Source organism: Columba livia, chromosome Z (assembly GCF_036013475.1).
Source record: "Columba livia isolate bColLiv1 breed racing homer chromosome Z, bColLiv1.pat.W.v2, whole genome shotgun sequence".
Taxonomy (NCBI): Eukaryota; Metazoa; Chordata; class Aves; order Columbiformes; family Columbidae; genus Columba; species Columba livia.
The window spans coordinates 56,908,369-56,926,031 of NC_088642.1; the positions used below are offsets into that span (position 1 = coordinate 56,908,369).

At 39.1% G+C, this 17,663-nt stretch overlaps 1 protein-coding gene across 4 annotated transcripts in view; it reads right to left on the reverse strand.

Annotated features, from left to right (window-relative positions):
* APBA1 (amyloid beta precursor protein binding family A member 1) overlaps nt 1–17,663 on the reverse strand; it is a 103,755-nt gene that overhangs the window by 42,546 nt on the left and 43,546 nt on the right. The gene's annotated exons all lie outside the window — the stretch shown is intronic.

Below are 17,663 nucleotides of genomic sequence, written 5' to 3' on the forward strand. Positions count from 1 at the left end.
AGTGCAAAGGAAGGATGCTGTAATGTAAAATGACAGATTTAGTCCCATCACAGGAGTCTGCAATTGCTCAGACACATGGCAGCTATGCATACGACACTTCTTCAGTACAGTATCTTCAGCTGAGCTAGTCACCCCATGTACTTTAAAAAATCATTAGAAGTAAAAATGCACTCTCAGGGTGCATCTGAAGCACCTGTTTCTTCTCCCTAGAGAAGCACATAACAGCTAAATATTATAGTTACCTTTGTGGAATGTATCTATAATCACTTAAGATGGCTTCTGCACTGAACACCTTTCCTAAAACATGGAGAAGACATTACTAATATTCATAACCATGATCACATTGAGACTAGTGAGGCATCTTAGCCTTGCTGACTCAAAAGATGATATATTATTAGAGAGCTGTGGAATAATAAACATGCTGGCCATAGAAATAGGAAAACTCCCTAAGAATACAGATTATCTTCTGTAAGTTTCGTTGTGCAAACAGACCTATCTAGCTCAGAAAGTTTCATTTTTATCTAACAGCTTCAGCTATTTTGAACCTTGCCCTATGTTTTTAAAACACAGTGCAATAAAAAGGATATTTTATGTCCTCTTAGGTCTCTAAGTCAAACGGCACATCCACAAGTAAAATACAGCTCTAGCCTGTGACTTACTGATCAGCACTAAAAGAAAAGTTAATTCTTGGAAGACTTCGAACTCGAGGGATCTCTAAAGGTGTATGTAAATTACCAATTAAAAAAAATAACCTGAATGTAAAATAGAACTTGAACTAAATCTACTGCCCTGAGGCAGGGAGACTCAAGTGACACTTTCCTGACTAAATGAGCTTTGTGCAAAAGAGCCGTGGCAATAACTTCCTGTGATGAGAAAGGAACAGTAATTTCAGTTGCTATTAGAAAAGCTGACAGGCAGGGAAGGCTAGAGGGGAGTTACTTGTGCTGTTCTTCTAGTGAGTGCACTCCTTCTTGTAATATGCCTAATGTTTTAGCCTGTACAACTTATGAGTACAAAGAAAGAAAAAGAAACAAAATACATCTTGGCCATTGTTACAGACAGATATTTTCATGCTCAGGTACCGTCCATACACAGATAGCTTTTTGCAAATCTAGCATGCTGTGTTTAACTTCCAAGATTCACGTTTCTCACCCACATTGCAAAAAAATAAAAACGTATAGTATACCAAATAGTATACAACCAATACAGTTATAAAATAATAGCTAAAACATCACATTAACTGAACAGATAAATATGTTCTACACAAACTAGTCCTTTTTCAAAACAACTATGAAAAAACTCAGTTTGTTTTTTTTCCAGCTAAAGAAGGTATGTTAGCAAGAAGCCTTCAGTGACAAGATCTTTTCCAGCTGAGGCTTCCAAGAAATTGGGAAAGAACACAGGTGTGTGCCAGAGCTAATAAACCAAACACTCTCCTCCTCGCAGCATACGAAATATTATTTAAGTAAACAAGAACAACAACATTGGAGAGCTTTCCATTTGAAGCCCACAAAATGAAGGGTGAAGATTCCAAGACATAACAACCCTTTGAAACATCCACCCCAAGAAAGATTTCCTGCTTCCACTGAAGTGAGTTACAAAATTTCCATTGCTTTGCACATAAACAGAATTAGGCTAAAATAGAGGACTGTTTAAAAATTCTACCTTAAATCTGTCACATTCAAAGTAGCCCCTGACTTGCACCTGTCACTGGTCACCTGTAGAAAAAGGGCAGTACTAGTTGAAAGAAATTAAGTGCCACAGAAACGGAGGATGATGACCAGCTTCCTGAAATCTTCATGACATGTGTCCTGCCACATCTTTAACTAAATTAAATTAAATTGAATTAGGAAAGAAGGTAAAATTTAGCTGCTTGAAGACTATACCTCACCTATACCTCAAGTGAAATAAGGTATTGAATGTCATGATATTTACAACTAAAGAGTTGATAATAGCTGAAAATATGTGATCCTGTTTTAATAGTCTTAATATATGCCCACCACATATTAGCATACTATCGACAGACAGCATCGCTGACATGTCTAGCTATGAGAAAAAAATTACAGAGATTACAAACATTACAAAATATTGCTATAAACGACCTGAGCGCCCTAACACTTTTCTTTTGAAAACTGAAAGTTTCACTTGTGAAACTGCTCTCATTTGAAGAATGATCTCAGGTTAATTTCAAATACAGATATCCTGAAATTTTCAAGGTTGTGTCTTTTGAGGGGATGAGGAAGAAACTCTAAGCTTTACTTAAAGCTTTTTACTGGAAAAGGTTGTCTTCTGTTTGCCCTTCCCTCCCATAATTTCAATTTAATTTCACTTTTCAATTTGCAAACAATAAAATATTATTTTGAAATGTATTCTGATTTTTTTTTCCAAAAGAGAAATTGTGATTGTCAAAAAAGAAGTTTACTTATACAATTGTAGATCTGAATAAACACCCTTAGGTCACCTATGCCCCAATAACCTTCAATGAAAAGTAAGCTTCTAAGTCAAGTACATTTATTTGGCTGTTTAACAATCAGTCTTCAGGACAGTAATGTAAAGAACCACCTATTTAGGTTGAGGTTAGAAGCACTAAATCTCTTTTCATACACAGTAGCTGGAAGACTATTAAAACTCACCTTTTTTTTTTTTTTTTTTAATTCTTAGTAGCATTTCCCTCAAGCAGATACAAGATCTGCCTGATTTTTCTCACCAGGCCTTCAGAAAGGCACTTGAGTTCCAGCAAGTAAACAAAAATCAATAAGCTACATAAACTGCCATAAACAGAAGAGAATATAAGCAAGAGAGGCCATCTGACCTTGGACATAAAGACACAGCACCCATCTGAAAGATATTATACCCTCACATTAATTACGCAGAACAGCAGCTGTGCTCCAGTAATCAAACATATATGGGAAAGTGCTCTGTAAGCACTCTCAGCTTTGCACTCAGGACTTGATGGATGAATCTGTCTCTAAAATAGAGAAATCAGAGGCTGAGTACTACTGCAACTAGCTCTTTGCTGAAGGTTAAACTACCTTACTGCCTGTAAAGATGAAAAATTAAACATCTCCACATATTTCTCCAGTAGCATAAAGAAAAAGCTTGAAGTTTAAGGATTTTTATTTTCTCTGCTACTTTACATTAAAAAAGAAGTATTTAAAATAGCAGCAAAGGGCACGCTGTCATCTTGGAGCAAGATCACAACATGCATGCCCAGTACTACTCAGAAAAAGACATGCAATAAGTAAAGGAGAAAATATGAGTATTCAGGTTACAGTTTGGCTTACTATTTGTTTCCCAAGTCCAGATGTGTAATTGTTTGCTCTCCCGTGCATGCAGACAGAAATTAATATACTTTTTTTTTTAAATTCCAAATATGCCATTTTAGACCTTACTTTATAGGAGCGTTATGCACCATATTTTCACGGGCCAATCCTGTTTTTGAAAAAAAAATATCATGCTTTCGATAAGTCTGTATAGTATTGTTGCTATATCAAAACAAAGCTGTGTTTCATGTGGAACCAAGACTACAACTACACACACATATACACACTGTTTTTTGCCACACATCGGATAACAGGATAACTCAGGAGGGAGCCACAGGAGGTCTCCACTACAAGCCCTGCCCAAAGCACAGTCAGCTCTGGGCTTAGACCAGGCTGCTCGGGCCTTTATCCAGCTGGGGATTGATAACCTCCAAGGCTGGAGATGGCACAACCTGTCTGGGCCCTGGCTTCATTGCTGGCTTGTCCTTGTGGGAAAAATGTTTCTTCCTTCTAGTCAGTTTGAATCTCCCTCATTCCAACATGTGCCAGACATCTCTAACCCACTCTTCCACCACACGCTACTGGGAAGCACCAGCCACATCTCCATCCCATGGGCTGGTGTTGCGTGACCCCAATGCTATCCTTCCTCCCAGCTAAACCAGCCTTGGTCCTGCAGCCCCTCCTCACAGGACAAGGGCTCCATCCTTACTGCCTTAGTGGACTCCCCTCACCTCCCAACAATTTGGCAATGTCATCCCTGTACTGGGGACCCAAACTGGAGGCAGTACCCCAGTGGCACCTGGCAGGGCGCTGAGCAGATGGGACAATCACTGCCCTCCCCCAGCTCTGGGGCGATTTACTGCTCACACCCCACCGGGCTTCACTGTTGCTTTTTTTGCTACCCAGGCCATGCCCCAGAGCTGCTCCTTGCCCTCATCAACCCCAGCCTGCATCACTGTGAAGGGTATTCACATATATATATATATATATATTTAATTAATGCTTTTATTTATAGGAATTATAACAATTTCCTCTCATTTTGCAGAACTTTTGCAAAGGAAAAGTTGGTATGCTGGTTGAGCATGTAAACAAAAAAGGTTCTTTCTCCCCTAAAAATCTTTGGGCATATTTACCTATGTCTTCTGTAAAAAATACCTATTCTTTGAACATATTTACCCATAACTCCAAGCCACAGTAAAAGCAGAGAGACCTCTGGTATCTCACCCTGAGTGCAAGTTGTCTTGGCACGTTCTCTCATATGAACATAAACTACCTTTCAAAAAACCCAACATAGTATCTCGGCAAACACATGTCTTTGAGACACATCTTCAATTTTTATTGTTATTTTTTTAAAGAGCCACTGTGGTTTAAAATGGCTGAGAATTCAACAGCATATGCAATGTTCCCATCAAGAGAATTCCCCACCTCTCCTGTGCTAGACAACTCTTTTTTCTGAACTCTAACCTGCTTGGAAACCTGGTTGCTTCTGCTGACGTGTGCTAAGTAAACTCAACCAAAAATGCTTTAAACTAAGTATGTTTTGTGCAAGTCACTGAAAGCACCTGGAAAGTGACATTAAAACCTCACCACATACACACACATACACACATGGTTCATACTGATGAGGGTGAACAACTACGAGCATTCCTAATATTGTAACTGTAATGCAAAAAGCTGCATGCACAAAATTGCTCTGTACACAGTTTTCTGCAGGTGCTTGTGGCATCCTTGTACCACTGTACTATTTTAAACAAGTTTAACACATTAGTTGCAACACTATAATTTGCCTTTAATATTTTCTGCAAGTATTTTACTCCAATTTTATTCATAACATCCCTGGAAGTTTCCATTTCTGAGTCCTATGTCTGCTGCTGAACCCAGCAGGAGAAATACACACTAGTCCATGTTCAACAGAAACCTACTAAGGTACATGAATTTCAAAAGGAGGTAGCTTCTACCTGCATCAGTCTTTTCTGACTACAACTAGTCTAGAAGACTACACATATTTGTAACATGAAGTAAGGAAATACTGTTGTTAGAATAAAAGTGAACTGTACACTAGCCTATGCTTACAACATCAGCTTGGCCATAGCACAATACTCAGTGGCTGATCATTTAGGTTTCCTCACAACTGAAAGCACACAAGAAATCTTTTGTGAATAGTAAACAGACGTAGAACTACCAGAGTTAATAAGTTCTCGAAAAACATTCAACTTTTCTCCCCTCCCATTCACATCTTATTCAAAACTCATATTTAAACTGTAGCAAGAAACACCATTCAGTAATTTCAGAGCGGACAGGCCGGATCTCATGAGGAAGAAGCAAGTGACAGAGGTCTCCTGAGAACAGGGTTGGCAATGCTTTAGGGCACTGGACAGAGATAAGGAAAGTAACAGACCCTTTTCACCACCTTTTAACACTGAATTCCTGCCCACAGAAGAAACAGAGGCAATGAACTCCGGGAGTATCTGAAGTCATCCCTCTGCTGCCAGAGGAAGGTTAACTGATACTATGGCCCAAACAGAAGACATGAACCAAAAGCAGTGGAGAAAAATCTTGACAACCATCCACAGGCAATGTCTGTTCTCACCAACTAGAATGATTAAGCATCTTAAGTAAGAGTCCTGTAACAGCTAAGCTAAGGAAATTTGGGCTTCTCTTTCACTCTGCTGTGATCCTCAGACAGGTTACTGCTGGTTTAATTCCTGGGTGTCTTATGGACTGCATGTTTAATTAGCAGCTGGATAATCTAAAATTTTGACTACTGGAATTGGTATTTAAATACTGTGGTATATAAATTATGGTTACTAATAAAATCAATTTCCAAAGAAGAAAAATAAATTGAAATAGTACATAAACAATGTCAAAGCACAACATTTAATATCAATATTACAATATGAGTCTAGCTTCAATCTCCGTTACAGGTACTATCATTAAAAATGAGTCTTTACTAAATCTGAGCATATGGTTGTTTGTAATTTACCATTTTTTCTTCTCTGTGTAAAAGGGCAGAACTGTTTCAGAGAGCACAACGGAAAATGCTGACTCTCCAGTGATAAATCCTGAATGCAAATGAAGTTATCTTTACAGTAGCGATATTTTTATATCAATGAAAATAATATACAAAGAGAGATTAGATTTATATTACAAAAAAAAAAAAAAAAAGAAAAAAAGAAAAAAAAAAAATCAACCCAGCAAGCCAAATACCCTTTCCATGTCCTTTCAGATGCCATTGAAAGTGTAATACTGAAAACCATAGATAGAGCTAAAAAATATGATTCAGTAAGCTGCAGAGCATGATAGTCCTTCGGGGTGACTAAGAATGCCTCAAGCTTCACTCACAACATACTTTTACTAGTATGTAAAAAAAGAAAAAGAAACAAAAACAAACAAACAAACAAAACAACCCCCCCCCCCCAACAAACAAACAAAAAACCACCCCACACCACCAAAACCAAAACAACAACAACAAACCAAACCAAACCTTGGATTTTTCTCCTCTGCCTACACATGAGGACTTCATCCAAACTGGTTGAGACAATCTACTCAGATGTCTCCTTGGTCGGTGCTGCAGAGTCTTGATGCAACGTTATCTTCAATACAAGCGAAACAGAAGATGTACCAGCCAAGAACCAAAACTGAGAACACTCTTCATCTATTGAAACGTTTTTGCCATTCAGTCCTCCAGATACAATAACTTAAAATTATACCGTGAGAGAAAAATCAAGTTTATCAATTTTGTTATGGAAAGCAAAGTTTTCAAGTGAGTCAAACTCTAGATTTTTTGAATTCTTTAACACAATCAAGACATATGTTGTGTTGGGTACACAGAAACATTTAGATGGTGTTGAGACTACTTCAAGAAAATAAAGTCAGCTAGAATATGAGAGAAGGCTCTTCAGCAAATGTGCAGCCTTCAGGAAAACCAAGTTAAACAACAGAAAGTTCAGCTAGTTAGTCTGTTAGTCTAATGATATCCCTTCAGTTGAGAAAAACAAGTTGCAGAATATTGCTTCCAGGAGAGATCATTTCAAAGAAAAAAGGCTAAAGCAGCAAAATAGTACACATGTGGAGGGCAAAAAAAAAGCCTCAGGACACCTAAGCAATAACTTTTTCAGTTCTTAAATGTATCTGTAACAAATCTAGTAGTTAGCAAGATAACTGAGCAACACATTTTGATCCAAAAATCTGTTTCCCATCTTTCCAAACCCAAAGTCAAAAGTACAGGATCATATTGAAATGGTGCAGAAACAGTGCTGAAACCCCAGTTATTTTCCTAGATTCTGTCAGTAGGATCAGTAGAAGGATTAGTTCTGAGGCGCTCATTATTACGCCAGAGCTTCAAACTGTGGATACTCCCTCAGGAAAAAGCAACCATGGCTCAGACAGTATAAGCGACCTGATCCTCCTTTAATTCACTTTATTTCACAAGTTTCAAAGGAGTTATACTCACCTTAATCTGGGAAAGCAGGATGGATGGGATACAGAATTTGCCTACCTTTCACAGTGTAACATGTACTTAAAAATGTACCCCTGCCTGGCAACTGTAACACCCAGCCACTGAAAACACCAGATTTTACAATCACTCCCGCTCTTGCCTGCCTCCTAGAAAAACAAAAGCCTCAAACCTAACAGCTCTTATTTCAATTATTATTTCAATTCAACTTAGACTTTACAACATGTTTTTTGACAATGACTTTTTCTAGAAAGGCTTGAAAATGGCAATATATAAGATGTGGAGATGTTATTCAGACTGCAGAAGAATGAGGAAGACAGAGAGATAGGGATAACTAAAATTCCAAAGTATTTTAATATGATGGGCATATAATCTCTTTTGCATCCACTTCTAACCATTCAAAACAGCTGAATTAACACTTTCTAGCTGTCATACCACAAGTTTATTATCAAGGACTTGATGTATGCCTGGATTACATTATTGAGAGGGCAGCTTTAAGTATCAAATAGTTTGTCTTCCTTCAGAGTGGCAGCAATACACCACAACCAATATCTGCTTCTATACACGGGAATTAGGTAAGCAAGAACACATAAGTGCTGTAGGCTATCAGAATTGTGTGAAGAAACAGTGAAATCCCACTAACAAGAAGATTTCATGTATAGGTACAGACACAGCTGAAAATTTACAAAGTTACAACAACAACAACAACAAGATAAAATCTTACTGGCTTCAAGCTGCAATGTTCCTGGAATTAAAAGCTACCTCAATAGATTTGAGCTTGCATCTATATAACTTCAGTTCTCGGGGCAGGGCAGGGGGAAGAATGTCACAAGAAACTATGGAACAAAACAACAGATGCAAAGGAGGAGTAAGCAGGAATGCACAGACGTAGGTTACAGGAGATCAAAATTAACTCCCCCCCACCCCCGCCCATGGACAGCTTTCTTTTCTGTTGTAATTTCTGTTGCCATTTTAGCCCACATAGTAAGCCAAATGTCATATACAACTATCAAATTCTGACAACACCTTCAGATTCTCTTACTTCTTCAAGGACAGACTGCTGAATCAGTCCACATTACAAAACAACACAACCTCAAAAAAACCACAAACCCAAAGCTGCACAGACCAGCTCATGAGTTTCCAAAGGCTTGAAGGAAAACTGATCTTCCACTTTCATTTTCTCACAGATTTGCAACTGTATTACAGTGCTATACTGTAAAGACAGCCCCATGGTCCTCTCCAAAACCACATGGAAGGAGGTTATATATTTACTTCCCAAGCATTAGTCCTGAGTGATTAGAGAAAAATTCTCAAGCGCATATTCCACTGTTACGACCCTTCTCAAATGCCATGGCCACTTGTCAGCACCACAGCAGATGCACCACTGGGCACTACAAACCCAATTTTCAACTGCAAGAGACCTGTCTGGGTAGACCAGCATGTACCTGCCTGCATTTGACTGGCCTCAACCAGACCTGTCTGCCTGTTCCAGGCTTCCCAACAGCAAAGCTTTTTCTAACCTAAAACATTAACAATTTCTGCACCTTCAGTGACTTAGGAAGCAACATTCTGTGCTCTTTTTCAGAGCTGATGAGAAGGGTTAGTTATTCCAACAAGCAGGACATCAACATCACTTTGTTTTCTCTGCACTGAGGAAGATTTTGACCGAGACCTACTTCTCAGCAGAAGCACATTTCTGTTAGTGGAACTAGCTGCTCCAAGGCAACTACGTATGAAATCTGTTCCCCAGACATAATTAAACCCTAATGAAGGCTGGCATTTCTCCACTACTTCAGCATAGAACAGAACTTGACGAGTATTAGTAATTGCACTGTGCACAGCTCAGGGTCCTCAGATCTGTCTCTCAAATGGCAGCTTGCTCAGAAATTACAGCCTGAGCCAGGGAGATGGGATTGATGCCCAGCTACAGCCACAGGGGTCCCATCAGGTTAAGAAAAAAAAAAAGATCTGCTGATGCTAATCAAGTTAACCAGATATCACACCACTGCCAGATCAAGAAAATCAAAACCAGATGCATTCTGTCAAAACCACAAAGCTTTCCATACACTTGCCAGTCTCTATCCACTAAGAAAACAAACTTAGCAGAACATAATTACACAGGAGAGAATTCAGAAGAAAAGAAAGACAATTTAGGAGTGTCACCCAAACACACTTTTAACATACCTGTGCAAGATTTACAGCTAAAACCTCCACACAAATGATTCCAAGTCAAGTAATACATACAGACAATGGGGTGGGAAACCAAAACGTGTAACAGCATTTAAAGATGCAGTCACAAGTGAAACAGAGCATAAATAAAACATTTTCTAAACGCATGTAGTGTGGCAGTCATCTTCTTTTAAAAATTATTTAATTCCCCCCTGCAGTGTTCTTGTCTCCCTTCCAAACAGTGCTGACTTCAAAAAAAAAAACAACTTCAGATGGCTCACATTTCTGTAAAAGTAGGTTACTTTGTTTTGTCTTTTTATACAGCAATACTTAGATTTTAGTAGAAGGGTATACTCCATTTAAAATATATTTATTATTAATTCTTAACCTTAGCAAATGTTTTTATATTCCTAATACACCCCACCAGTGGAATTATAGCAGAGAAAAGCTGCAACTAAAAAGGGCAGTTTTAAGGAAAAATACATTTCACGTGGGTAAACTTAGAGGAAGAACAGTGCATTCTTGAAATCTTTCAATACCTGAAATAATTAAAATATTTAGGTATTCATCTATTAACATTTTTCTCCTTTTTGCTTGCAGACAGTCTGAGAGTCAGTGGCTCCTTTCACTTAGGCTCAGAAGTAATTATTAAGGCAATGTATTTCAAAGACACTGAAGAACCTTTCTCTCCAGTAAACAGAAGTCCTAATTATTTTGCTTTATTATGTTTTATACAGAGAAAACAAGATGCTTCTTAAATGTTTTGTGAAACCTAGAGAAGACGGATTCAACAATGCCAGAGAATGGAATTTTAAAGTCATTCTGTTCTATCTTTTTATTTCTTTTCAAGGAAGGATCATCCATCCAACAACAGAATGTCTTTCTCTTCTGACATCCAAGCTGAAGTGTGGCATTGAAGGCTCTATTCTCTACTGATATTTAACTCAAATTAAACACCATGCTAGTCTGGTCTCTGCTATCCATCAGGCTAAGGAACAGTTTGCATCCTTCTTCAAATATCTGACCTTTGCGAAAGTGACCTTATAAGCATGCACATGCTGACATCCCTTTTCTTTGCTCTACTACAGCATCATCTTGGTTTTAATTTCTCAAGTTCAGGACAAGAAGTATTGAGGACATGATCCATCTCAAGGAAACATACTTAAAAATGAAGGCAGGAAGCCAATGAATTAACTCTAAATATGGAAGTGGGTTAAAAAAGCAATGAAAATAAAGAATTCCATATTTCTCACAGCTCTGTAGGTTGCTACAGGATTGTGTTAAGATTACCACTTTACTACAGAATTTAACACTGTGTTTCAAATTGGTCAGGCAGATAGCTTTTATTGGCTTTGTTACATAGACTTCTCTGGAGAAGTGAAGCTTTGAACTCTATAAAAGTTGTAAAAACCCATGGCGATCAGTAAATCCAACCTCCACATTATAACCCCCTAAACTCTTGCTTGCTTGAACTGCAGCAAAACCATTTAGAAATATCTGCAATTTTCAAAGTCTATCAACCCACAACATCCATTCCATTATCCTACACAGGGCTGATGCTAAGCTGCCACTCTACTATTATCAATTCACTTTATATCAGTTCACTTTACCTTTTAAAGTACTGGCACTATATACACTTCCTTAGAGTTTTCTAGGATTCTGACATTGTTATCATAGCTATTGAAAGTTAACAGTCCAAAATGCTTTTGTGCCACACCCTTTTAAAAATTTAAATTAGTTACCTGAATATGTAGAAAAGCAGCTGGTCAACAGCAGGAATTTAGCATGGCCAAGTTTCAAGACTTTTGAACAGGCCAGTTTCTGCAGACAGTTACTTGTGCAGATCCTGAGCTCAAATAGACAACATTCAAGATCTGGAACTACAAGAGTCATTACAAGATGAAGTAATGTTTCAAAAATTACGTTAAAGCAGACACATAATTAAAAAAAATAAATCACAGTCACTCTCAGGAAAAAACCATTTGCTCCTTCAGACCTATGACTGGAGTTTTAGATTTTCTGAAAGTCTCTGAACTTCTGACTCTCATCGGTTCCAAGGGAAAAAAAAAGTCTGGAAAAAAGAGAGGGGTGCGGAAGGGGAGGGGAAGGCAGGGAATGAGAAAAAAAAATCTGCAGCTTGCAATAGTGAATAGATTTCTCAAGAGTGGGTCTACATAGTGTTCTAGTTTGGATCCGAAGTATGCTTTTGAAGAGCAACTTCCAATGGTGCCCACACACTGCAGGTCAGTACACACTGCAGAGCAGAAGTGGAGATCACATAAGGGATTTCTTTCAAACAGCAATCAGTTGGTAGAATGTGATCCAGTAGTGCACCTAATTTGTTCAACCTGCTGGCGAGCATTCAGGCACAGGACCAGTCCAGAGCTAACATGATATGAGACTCATCAAATGTGCATAAGGCTGTATGTTTGGTCCTTGGTACCATACATTTCATCTTATAGATCTGCTCAGGGAATAAAACATCCAGAGGACCAGGAGAAAGAAGAACTTAGAATCTTAGAATCCTTTTGGCTGGAAGAGACCCTCAAGATCATCAAGTCCAACCATAACCTAACTCTGGCATTAAATCATATCCCTAAGTACTTAATCTGTGCATCTTTTAAAAACTTCCAGGGATGGCCATTCAACCATCCCCTGGGCAGCCTGTTTCAATACTTCACAACCCTTTCCATGGAGAAACTTTTCCTCATATCCAGTCTGAACCTTCCACAGAGCAACTTGAGGCCATTTCCTTTTGTCCTAAAGCAACTTAAAGCAAAAATGATGGGTGGAGTGGCACAGAAAATAAGAGGAATATGACACATAAGGTGTATTAACAAGGCAAGAATTGCTTTGTAATAGTGCCTTCTCCAATTATCTCTCATTCAAGTACTTGCAAGTAATATAGCTAAAGACCTGGCATTTTATTTTAAAACCTTGCCAATAGTACAATTGTTCAATAATTTAAATTATTCTTTACTCTTCACATCAGTGTTCAGACTCCTCACTCTTACAAAAACAAGAAAGACATGAGAGTCAATGCCACCTCCTTATTATTAAATCCATGGCCATGTTTTGCTTCCATTTTCTTTGCACATGTCCTGGTATCTTTTGCCTTAAAAAAGCATTAAGAATCATAACAAAACTATATAAGCTATAAAGAAAAACAAGATGCCCCAGGGAAAAATAATGAGAGAGGGAAACCTGGCATTTAATTTCTCTAAACAGTATTTAGAAATTCCATTTTTTACTCTTTACTATATTGTGAATTTCATTGTCTGGGATCATTAGATGTTGGCTTTATCTGGTGGCACTAGAAAGTTTCAAAAAATCACATTAACCTAATTCAGTTAAAAACAGACTTCTGAATGACTGTGATTTTAGACTGGAATTGTTCAGTGAAACTACAGCTCCAGTATCTTTGCATAAATGCAATGTTTTCTAACCAAAAGACTGTAACTTCCCATGCAACCACATCTGAAGAAGCAACTAACAGATTCTTCTTTTATGTACCAGGGTGTGATAGGTTGACAGTGGCTGGATGCCAGGTGCCCACCAAGCTGCTCTGTCACTCCCTTCCTCGACTGGACACGAGGGAGAGAAAGCTAGGACAAAAGGCTCGTGCATCAAGATAAGGGCAAGTAGAGATCATTCACCAATCACCATCATGAGCAAAACAGACTTGATACAGGAAAATCAATTTAATTCATTAACAACCAAAAGAGAGTAGGACAATGAGAAATAAAACTAAATCGTAAAGACTTTCCCCCTACCCTTCCCTTCTTCTTGGGCTCAACTTCACTCCCAAATTCTCTACCTCCTCTCCTGAGCAGCACAGATGGACAGGGAAAGGGGGCTGTGGTCAGTTCATCACACATTGTCTCTGCCACTCCTTTCTCCTCACTCTCTTGCCCTGCTCGAGCATGGGGTCCCTCCCACAGGAGACAGTCCTACATTAACTTCTCCAATGTGGGCCCTTCCCTTGGGCTGCAGTTCTTCATGAATTGCTGCAGCATAGTTCCTTACCACGGGGTGCAGTCCTTCAGGAACAGACTGCTCCAGCCTGGGTCCCCCATGGGGTCAACAAGCCCTGCCAGCAAACCTGCTCCAGCCTGGGCTCCTCTCTCCATGGGGCCACAGGTGCTGCCAGGAGCCTGCTCCAGCACGGGCTTCCCAGGGAGTCACAGCCTCCTTTGGGCTGCAGGGGACAGCTGGCCTCACCGTGGTCTGCACCACGGGCTGCAGGGGAATCGCTGCTCCAGCGCCTGGAGCACCTCCTGCCCTCCTGCTCCACTGAGCTCTGTTTCTTTCTCTCCCATGTTCTCACTTCTCTTCCATCTGCTGTTGTGCAGCAGTTTTTTTCCTCTTCCTAAATACATTATCAGAGAGGTGGTACCACCATCACTGATGGGCTCAGCCTTGGCCAGCAGTGGGAATGTCTTGGAACTGGTTGGCATTGGCTCTACTGGACACAGGGGAAGCTTCTGGCATCTCCTCACAGAAGCCACCCCTGTAGGCCTCTGCTACCAAAACCTCGCCCCGCAAACACAGGGTTCAAGAGCACAGTGTACTGGTTGTACCAATGTAAAACTTTAGTGATGATCAAGAAGGCACTTTCCACTACTTGAAGAAAAAAAATGGCTTTCTGACTTAATTCCGTTATGCTGTCACTCCTGAAAGGTAAGCACTGCATGCAGGCACTCAGACTTTTTCTTAGGACCAGTAAAAAATCTTCCCTGACCTCCCACCTATTAAAGGCTAAAAAATTTAAACCTGTAATTCTAGAGCAACTCTGTCTACATGTTGGTTTGTTTACAGGCTCCTAAGCATACTCACACTACTTCCTGAAATGACTAATGGTGCTGGCAACGTGAGGCTGCAGCACAGTTTAATGACTCTTCCACTTGTACAAGCACAAAATTAAGGCCTTCAGAGCAGCCTTGGGAAAATTCTCAGAAAAACACCTGCAAGCCTTAATACAGCATTGTAATTTGTCAAAAGTGTCTGATCTAACACCTCTCAACACTTGATTTCTGCAAGTAAATTTACCTCTGAGCCACTGGAAGAAAACTGCTTCAAGAAACCACAAAACTAGGGAAAAGCAGTAATGTTCGACAGACAAAATTCACCTCCAAACTGATGGCACCAGTTGCTCTATCACTCTTACAAGCATACACAGCACTTTAGGCAGAATGAAAGAGCATGGCTTGTTGTGCAGAAATCAAAACAATTTATGATGCTTTGCCATGAAACAAAACTATGCTACTCAAAACTCCTTCTGCTATTACCTGCCAGAGTTATTCTGGCTTAACAATCACTAAGGGCCATCTATGGACTCTGACAAACATTTCACGTTCAAAAATGTTTTCCCATGAGTTTCAACTTTTGCATCACTTCTTCTTCCCGTGGTACTTCTTGCATGAAGACAGAGTCAGCTATTTCATTTCAGGTCCTACCAAAATAATCTGACAGGATATCAGAAAACAGGCAGCACCTTTCCAAAGCTGCATCCACCACTAGATGAACGCTTAAAATCAAAAGAGTTTGCAGTGTAGGTTATCACAAGTAGCTTCCTAAAAAGACCAAACATTTAAGAAAATAAACAAAAACCAGAAATGGCACAAGTAGAAAAGACTTGTCCATGAAGCAGATTAGCTAATGACAGTGTTGTCTTTCAATATTACTTAAGATTTGACAGAGACATACATCTGTTTTAATAGCACTTACTTTTTTAAAGCAGTGTTCAAATCCTTTTTCTCTTTTGTGTGTTGTTTTGAGGTAAGAAACAGACAAGGACAGCTGTTTTAAACTAAGCAGATCTCACCTTTTGTCAACCAAAATTACAGTAGGGTCATCTGGCTTTATGAACAAGGTAACACTGCTCACAGGTCAAGTCCCCAGGCTATATGATCCTTGTGACAACATGGGGGGTTGGACTAGATTACCTTTGAAGGTCCCTTCCAAGACAAACCATTCTGTAACAAGTGATCTAAAATTCATCTTAGTCCTGAAGAGGTAGCTTCTCTACCTCTATCCCAGACAAAAGGCCACTTTTTAAGCCTGCAGATTGTCTTTTCCATCCACTGGAAATGTATCTTTTCTAGATAGCTGCCATCACAAGAGGGACTGTTACGATAAATGTGTAAACCTCCTTCAGGAAAAAATAGAGCAATGTATTAATCTGTATCCAGACTAGGAACAGCTAACATAAAATTTGCCTCTAATTTCTGCTAAGATCTAGAACGACCCTTGCAAGCACAGACATTTCTGATGTAATTTGTTTGTAGAATTATATTTATCAAAAGAAAAAGTAAATTCCCAAACTTATATGACCTATTCCCTTCTGAGCTGTATTTTCAGAATTATCTCCAGTAACAAAGACAATAAGATGTTCCACATAAAACTGATTTATTTATTTATTTGGTTATTTATTTATTTTTACTCTTTGAATTACTAACATTAAGCTATTGTAAAGCTAAGTCTGAAATTTGGTTCAAACATCTATATACCAAACACCTGACACACTCTAAGAGGTTATCAGCTGCAAAGCAGAGATAAGCAGTAGGTCGAGTCTACATTAGTCAAAGCATAGACATGCAAGCCTCAGATCAGGCTGGAAGGATAATGTACAAACCAAAGGAAAACAAGTGCATATCCAGCTTTTGGAGGCACTTGTCAAAACATTTGACATCAGAAGGCTATTTTAATCCAATGAGACAGGCATTCCAACACACACAGGAAAAGTTGCAGGACACTATGGATCAGACCGTGGGAATGGATCATATGATGTCATGTCCTGACTCCTCAAAAGCAGGTCCACCAAAGTGGAACAGACTGCTCAGATTTTCCTGCAAGCTCCCCAACTACAGATTTCAGGGAGAAAAGATGCAACAGAGGGACAAACTCCAACATCACAAAACCTCTAACATTCACAGGGAAAGGAATCTCACAATGCCCTGCCACCCTGCCCTCTCGGCATGTCTTTGCAAACCCAGCATATTTAGCTGTAAGCTACTCACAGCCACAAACATGAGAAATACTACAGAAATACGCCCCCCACCAAGCTCTAAGGTGGAGGCAAGCATTCAAAACCTTCCTCTTAAAAGCAGGTTACAAAAAATCCAAAGTGTAAAAATAGCTTTTCCTCGCATAGCTCAAACTGGACTGGTCTTCGCACCCGAGTATAATGCCCAAGTATATAAACCAAATACCAAATATTTAAAACAGCCTGGAACCAAGCAGTAAAAATTTTGCATGTTATAGTGGTGTGCAAAGTCATCAAGGAAAAAGCAAATTAGCAAATACTAGGCTGATTATTTTCTCAAGGAGACAGTGTGTAACCATAAATGGAAATACTGAAAGCTAGAAAAAGGTCAGCAATAGAAAAGATAAACTACGACCTCAATTACTTTACGAAGTATTAAAATGGACCTAAATAACAGCAGTAAAGCAAGATTCCCAACTCTGCATACAATTCCAAGCACATCAGAACAAACATAAGCACTGTGCCTCATGTGCAAAGCAAGATACATCTTATGCAAACACCTGCCACAGCAAAGTTGAAAGAAAATACGAAATAGATAAACCTAACAGTAAAAGCCTAACAGAAAAAAATAGACTACAGTGACACAAAAACCCTGCTACATTATAAAAATTAACACAGAAAATCCCTCCCCCCCTCCCCCCAAAGATTCAAAGCAAAACAATTAATTCTTTGTACTACAGTAACGTCACATGGTTTGGGAAAAACAATACCAATCATAATTCAGGTAACC